Source organism: Etheostoma cragini, chromosome 20 (genome assembly GCF_013103735.1).
Source record: "Etheostoma cragini isolate CJK2018 chromosome 20, CSU_Ecrag_1.0, whole genome shotgun sequence".
Classification (NCBI taxonomy): Eukaryota; Metazoa; Chordata; class Actinopteri; order Perciformes; family Percidae; genus Etheostoma; species Etheostoma cragini.
Window position 1 is genome coordinate 3,349,265 of NC_048426.1, and position 7,693 is coordinate 3,356,957.

At 35.7% G+C, this 7,693-nt stretch overlaps 1 protein-coding gene and 1 pseudogene across 4 annotated transcripts in view; one reads left to right on the forward strand and one right to left on the reverse strand.

The window, feature by feature from the left end:
- LOC117936254 overlaps positions 1–2,036 on the reverse strand; it is a 5,464-nt pseudogene extending 3,428 nt beyond the window's left edge.
- The window catches only part of adck1 (aarF domain containing kinase 1), a 135,576-nt gene that overhangs the window by 6,322 nt on the left and 121,561 nt on the right, over positions 1–7,693 (forward strand). The window contains exon 1 of one of the 4 annotated variants that reach the window (XM_034858384.1): positions 481–566. The exons of the other annotated variants lie outside the window; for them this stretch is intronic. The gene's annotated coding sequence lies outside the window, so the exon portion shown is untranslated. Of the gene's footprint in view, positions 1–480; positions 567–7,693 lie in introns of those variants that run through there. 4 annotated transcript variants of the gene reach the window in all.

Here is a 7,693-nt window from a genome sequence, read left to right on the forward strand (position 1 = left end):
AAAGAAAGGGGAAAGCCAAAAAAGCATAATATGAGCACTATAATACTTTTTCTGTTTAACTTTTTGAACGCTTCTTAAAATTAAATAATATTAAAAATTACATTCATATGTTGGCTGAGTAAGTTTACACTTTAGGAGTGCGAAAGTGTGCTTGTCATTTAGAACACAAGAGAAAATAAGAGCCAGTCAGCCATTCTCCCTTCACATAAGGAGCTAAATAATTGTTTTTCTCATTTAGATTGCTTTTGTTATCGTTAAGAGCTGAAATAGAAAAGCACAGCCCTGATATACAGACAAGCAAGGACAACTTAAGATACAAATAGAAAAGTGTGGACATTGCAGATAAACTATATATCTGTCCGGTTACTATGTACAGAGTTGGGAACAATGCAAGTGGTCAGTGGAGGAATCAGACCTATATCTCTCTCTGTTTTGAGCTAACTTGTCATGAATTGATGCTAAACATACAAGTGAATTATATCCACATGTTGGTTTTATTCCATTGGATGTCTTTTTCCTGTGACAGTAGCTGCTCTGCTTGTACATTGCTGTATTTCACCCAGTAGGTATGGAAGTTGTCTGTCATTAGTCAATGTTTTCTCAAATCTTTTGGGTGTTTGTAATGTGTGGGTTGTACAGTTGTGCTCATAAGTTTACATGCCCATGCTTAAGTTGACTAAAGTAGGAAAAAACAAACATGTTTTGGAAATTTATCTTAATACCTTAATTAAAAAATGAGATAAGTATACACACCCCTATGTTAAGTTCCCATAGAGGCAGGTGGATTTTTTTTTTTTGTATTTTCTTTTTTGTATGATTTATTAACGGGATTTTGAACGTAACAGATACCACCTCATAACACCTCATCTATAGAATGAAACCAATACAGAGAGTCAATCTGTGAAAATAGGTATTAACAGGTATATGATTTACACCCAGTTCCCACCCCCACCCTCCCCCACAAAGAGACATCATTGAAGTTAAATGAAATTTTTATTATTAAAGGCCAGTTATTTCATGGATCAAGATACTATGCATCCTGATAAGGTTCCTTTGGCCTTTGGAATTAAAATACCCCCATATCAACACCAAACCTAGAGATTGGCATGGGATACTTTCCATAAAATCATCTCTCAATGCAAATCTAACCGGCTATTAGCCTATCTCTATGTATGGTGAAGGGTATGTGATGATATGGGGCTATTTGAATTCCAAAGGCCAAGGGAACTTTATCAGGATGCATAGTATCCTGATCCATGAAATAACTGGCCTTTAATAATAAACATTTGCCTGCCTTTATGGGAATTTAACATAGGGGTATGTATACTTATGCCCCCTCTATTTTAAGGAACAACATTTATTTATTTACAATACATTATTCATTCACAAGGAAGATTGGTGTCCTTAAAGGTTGGCTTTTACTTAATTTTAAAAATTAAGGCATTAAAGCTGCAGTAGGGAGTTCTGAGAAAACGTGGACTTAGCCTAAAAATTTGAACAAGCACACCTTCCAGGTTCCTCCCCCTTGCTCTCTGCTGCGCTACAGCCCCCCCTCCACAGCTCCTCCCCCACAGCGGAGCCTGCCGTGAACTGGTAAGCAGGGCCACCGATGCTTTCCACATCGTCATGGACAATACAGGGGATTTATTCAGAGGAGTGTATAGCTGTTGTGTGCTGTGCTTTACAAACCTCGAATACTTTATGTAAAAAAATGCTTATTTAAAATATTTTATATTAAAGTAATTTTTTATGTAATCGCTCATTTGTGAGAACAAAAGCAGCCCTTTACACAGTACATTACTGAATTACCTTTTGGATCAACTTAAAACACTAAACTTTCAGTAGGAATGATGAATCATTGAGGAAGCTCACTAAGCAAGGAATAACAACATCTTAGAACTATGTCTTATGTTTTATTTTGCATATGGGTAAAATAAATCAGCTTTTTTCGCAAAGTACTTCTGCACAAGGAAATACTGAACATTTTGATTTGGACTGAAGACGATTCCTTCACGTGCCTCTGTGTCTGGGGCCATGTCTTACCTGTTGAAGGAGCATAAAGAACTGGTGTCAGACATTTGATTTACAAATTACATCCTGAGGGGGAACAAAACGTGTATGTTTAAAAAAAAATAAATCAAAAATAGAATTCTGCCTCGCCAAACATTGACAGGGACAGGGCACAATTAAACTAGTTTCACCATAGCTACATTTAATTGTGATTGACAAAAAAAGCATTTTGGGTTACTAAATGTAGGTTTCAAAACAACATTGCATATACTGAGGGTGAAGGAGTTAGCAGGTAAACTTCACCTGCTAGCTACAACATTCCTGCCGTCCTACAAGCTAACAAGCTAACTGTTAGACTTAGCAACGAGCTACAGAGTCAAATGAGATTTGCGCTATTACCAGTGATACTGTAACCATCGCTATCTTAGTTGTGTAGTTCCTAAAAACAGATTAACCGTCTCATATTCTACTGTCAGGACATAGTGACAGTTTTAACAAATATGTAAAAAATACATTTTTACAAAAGTTACCTACTGAAGCTTTAAGATAAATTTCCAAAACATGATTTATTTTTTATTTATTTTTTTAGTCAACTTAAGCATGGGCATGTAAACTTATGAGCACCACTGTATATTTGTCTGTTGTCTCTGTACAGTTGGCAGGTAGTTAAAAAGTGCACCTTTGTTTCCACCAACAATAACACGCAGAAAAAATATGTCATAAGCATAAAATAGAAACAACACAAACGCCAATATACACATCACACAAATAGACAAGTGCAAAAATTATCACAAGACTGGATTCATAAGAATGAGACAATTACTTTTTGTGAATAACATTTTTTATTTTATTTTTATGAACCTACAAAACATACAATTTGCAACATGAACAAACTGAACTACTAGAACCATTTACACTAGGGCAGTGCAATATATCAATATTATACTAGAAATCATCTTTGATTTTGGATATTGTCACATTGTGATATGAGATAAGTGTTGTCTTTTCCTGGTTTTAAAGGCTACATTAGAGTAAAGTGACATTTTCTGAACTTGCCAGACTGTTCTAGCTGTTCTATTATTTGCCTTTTCCCCACTTAGTCAACCGCTCCACCAAATTAATTTAATAATGTTTTTGTTTAATAATTTATTTAGTCGGCTACTGATGTACAACCACATCTTGCATTGTAAAGTTATTTTATGAATGAAATACCCATTACATACCTGAGGACCAATTTGGTGTCAGTTTTGAATAATTTACAATCCCCTTCATGCTCCATCTGTTAAAAGCCCAACCAAGACAATTGTTATTGTTCATATTTGGGCACAATTTTTAGTATAGAGTATGTCAAAGGACCTTGACGCTACAGTTTTGTTAGTGTAACTTAACTTTGGCCAAGAACAAGTAAAGGCTGAGTTTACTTGATAGCACCAGTTTGAGTTTTCTTCTTAGTTTTATACTGTGTTGAATGTGTTAAGAATATGGACTAACCTGTCAAGTATGAAGCCAGAAGGAATTCTTTTATGTGTTGTAATAAAGTCATAGTGAGTGAAAATGTGTTCAGAGATAGGGCTGCACAGTGAATCGCAATTCATCAAAATGACAATATGGACTAGTGCAATATCCAAATCGCAGGGAGGGGGGCGTGCAACACGGTATTTGTTAGAGGCATAATATGTCAAACCATTCTGAATTGGGGAAATTGTGGTGCCGCAGAGACGTCCTGGCCTACAAATCATATCCTACTGACTTAAACTGAAAAACATCTTTGTTTGGTACAGATCCTCTCAAAAATCAAACGATAATCCGTTAAATTTAAATTTTATTTTAATATTTTCAATGAAAATTAAACAAATGATACAAAAATGATCATTCCCTCCAAAATGCCAATATTTTGAATCATTGCCATCGCAGTATCAGTCAAAATAATTGCAATTAGGTATTTTCCTTATATTGTGCAGGCCTAATTTGACATGCACATTGTAAAATGTGTTATGTATCTGGTATTGTTCAAAAGCCATGTGTGATATCTGTCAAGGTGAAGGGACTCTGAACAGATTTTTTTCTGGTCCAAAGACTGAAATTTACAGGATGTCTTTCAATAGCACAATATCCGAGAATGTACAACATTAAATCATTGCAAATAAAGCAAGAAACTACACTCTGTATTCACTATAGGTTACTGTAACTTCTGTTATAATCTGTTCATATGGGACCATGCTCAGGACCCATAACACCTACAGTATTTGTCATCCGTGGCCAACCGGCAGTGTAGCTACAAGTGCATCTCCGCTAATTTTCAACCCTAACTAGGGCTGTGCAATTAATCCAATTTGAGTTGCAAAAGCGGCTTCTCTAGGTATGCAACAATTACCAATGTAACTGCAAACCACGGTAGAAATGTTGATGGTAACAATTACCATTACCATTTTCATTTAAAATTTCCTTATTATTGCTGTAACTTACCACTGTGTAGAAACCCTGTGTTTAATCCTTCCCAGTTTGTCCGAGGCACCTGAAGTTGCCGCGCAGGCGCACTGCCCTCAGACTGAAGGTGACAGAATGTAGCAGCGGACTTTTTCTAAACCTTTTGATTTTCTTTGTGATGGGTTAGTGATGTGTGTAGCCCAGAATGCAAGTTAAAACTATTCTGTAGCTTTTTTCTGTCATGGGTTTTACTGCCTTGTTATCTTCAATAAGTGTTTAGCCCGTGTTACGACGTGACATTTATTTGGAAAGAGAGAGATCCAATCGCCTTGATAATATTTCTGGTGCTGAGTTTCTTGTTGCATTGCTGATAGATGTGCAGTTTGTATAATATTACTTTTGCAGCCACGTGTTGATATTCAGGTCGTGTTTGCTAGTAAGATGCAATTGCCAGTAAAGAGCCGAGTGCTTAGCTATTAAACGTATACAGTTTGCTCCGTTATGGATATGTGTGCTGTAATAGATGTTGCTTATTGTGGCTCAGTTTGTGTTATTGAGCAATACATTACATTTATGTTAAATATTACAGAGAAATTAATGTACATTTATTATAGTTTCTTGTTATATGCTGGTGCTATAACATTTAGTTTTGGCAAGGCAGCTTTATTTGTATAGCACATTTCAGCAACAGGGCAATTCAAAGTGCTTTACACAAAACAGTTAAAAAACAGTTAAAAATATAAACAGATAAAACACAAGAATAAAAGTTACAGTGCAGTATAACAAATAAACATTAAAGAAATGAACAACCATTTAAAGAAAGGTGACATTTAAAAGAAATATCTTCAGCCTTGATTTAAAAGAACTAAGACTAGCAGCAGATCTGCATTTTTCTGGAAGTTTGTTCCAGGTATGAAGAGCATAGAAACTGAACGCTGCTTCTCCATGTTTAGCTCTGACTCTGGGCACAGAACCAGACCTGTCCCAGATGACCTGAGGGGGGGGGGGGAGGTCATAGTGTAGTAGCAGATCAGAAATGTATTTTGGCCCTAAACCTATTAGTGATTTATAAACTAGCAAAAGTACTTTGACATCAATTCTTTGAGGCACAGGAAGCAAGTATAAAGACTTGGCTGGACTGGAATGATGTGATCCTCTTTTTTTTTTAATCTTAGTGAGGACTCAAGCTGTCGCGTTCTGAATCAGTTGCAGCTGTCTGATGATTTTTTTAGGGAGACCTGTAAAGACACTGTTACAGTAGTCAAGTCTACTGAAGATGAAAGCATGGACACGTTTTTCCAAATCCTGTTGACACATAAGTCCTTTAAACCTTAATATATTCTTAAGGTTATAATAGGCTGACTTTGTAATTGTTTTAATGTGGCTGTAAAAATTCAGGTCAGAGTCCATGACTACACCAAGATTTCTGGCTTTGTCTGTTGTTTTTAAAATTGTTGTTTGAAGCTGAGCTTAGACTTTTAATCATTCCTCTTTTGCTCCAAAAACAACCACCTCAGTTTTTCCTTCATTTAATTTCAGGAAGTTCTGGCACATCCAGCTGTTAATTTATTCATTGTACTTGTATTGGTCCCCTGGCAATAAGGTTATGTAAATTTGTGTGTCGTCTGCACAACTATAGTAAATTATTTTTTAGTTTTCCATAATCTGAGCCAGGGGAAGCATGTACATGTGAAACAGAAGAGGCTCCGGAAAAGAGCCTTGGGGAACTCCACACGTCAAATGTGTATGCTCGGATGTATAATTAACTATTGACACAAAGTAGTCCCTATTCTTTAAGTAGGATTCAAACCAGTTTAGTACTGAGCCAGAAAGGCCAACCCACTGTTCCAAATGGTCTTGTAATATGTCATGGTCAACCGTGTCAAATGCACCACTGAAATCAAGTAATACTAAGACTGAAATTTTGCCATTATCTGCGTTAAGGTGGATGTCATTAAAGACTTTGACAAGAGCTGTCTCGGTGTTGTGGTGTGGTCGGAAACCCGACTGAAAGGTATCAAAACTGTTGTTTAGTGACAAGAAATGGTTGAGTTGTTGAAAAAACGCTTTTCAATGATTTCACGTAAAAACGAAAGGTTTGATATCGGCCTATAGTTGCTCAATAGTGATGTGTTGAGGTTGTTCTTTTATAAGAGTGGCTTGATTACTGGTAAATAATGTTCATAGCAACTCGGATGCTTATGAATGTGCATTATTTGCTTATACTTCAGAACCACATCCAACTTCACATGTAACGTCAAATACAACTTTGTTGTTAACCTCATGTTGGAGTTGTAAACAAATCTTCCTGATCTCAGTGTTAGACATCTCTGGTTCCAGCGGGTCTGTGTTTCAGTAGCCAGTTTTTAAAAGCTTATTGCCTATATTTTGCCTATATAATAAACACAGTTACACTTTTTTGAAACTATTTCAGCTTGTGTAGGCCTATCAGTGCTTTCTGAACATGTTGAACACACTTTTAAAAATAACAGGATAATATGAAAAACAGTCATTATAACCGTGAGGTCAAATTTTCACTAGGCTCCTCGATCACAAAAACAGAGTAATCGAGAAAAACATTTTGCACACTATGTTGTGCAAGTAAATTTTGAAAAAAGTTAGAACGGGAAAAGTAGTAAGGGAAATTTCACAATTCAAGATGATTCCACTTTTTTTTCTTTTTTTTTTTAAGTCAATAAAGGCAACATCTTGACAAAAGTCAATGAGTAATCGTGTTGAATACTTGTGATGAATATCGATCAAAATTATTGTGTTTATGATTTTTTTACCCGGTGACCAGTCAAAAAAACTTGCCCTAAAGACAGTGGAGATGGTAGTGGAGTAGAGCTGCAGTTATCGATTAATTTAGTAATCGAGTATTCTACCTATTATTCCATTGATTAATCCAGTAATCGGAAAAGAAATCCTTTGGTTTTTCTTAAATGAATATTCTAAATGTCTGACGACATTATGGAAAAGATTTCTAAGGGTCGACCTTTCTGTTAAAGAGTAAAATCCTTTTTTCTAACATAAAAACATATGCAAAATTGTGTTTGCTAAAACCCACCAGACTTCATGTACAGTATATAAACACTAATTTTAGCATCGTAAAACACACTTCATTTAAAACAATGAAAGCCTTTTTGGGTCGTCTTTGCACTTTTCCACTTTTCCCCTAGTTTTGGTTTAAGGGAGCAAATAGTTTACCAATTTACATGTGGAAATATGTTGGTTCTATACATGCTAAAAGTATTTC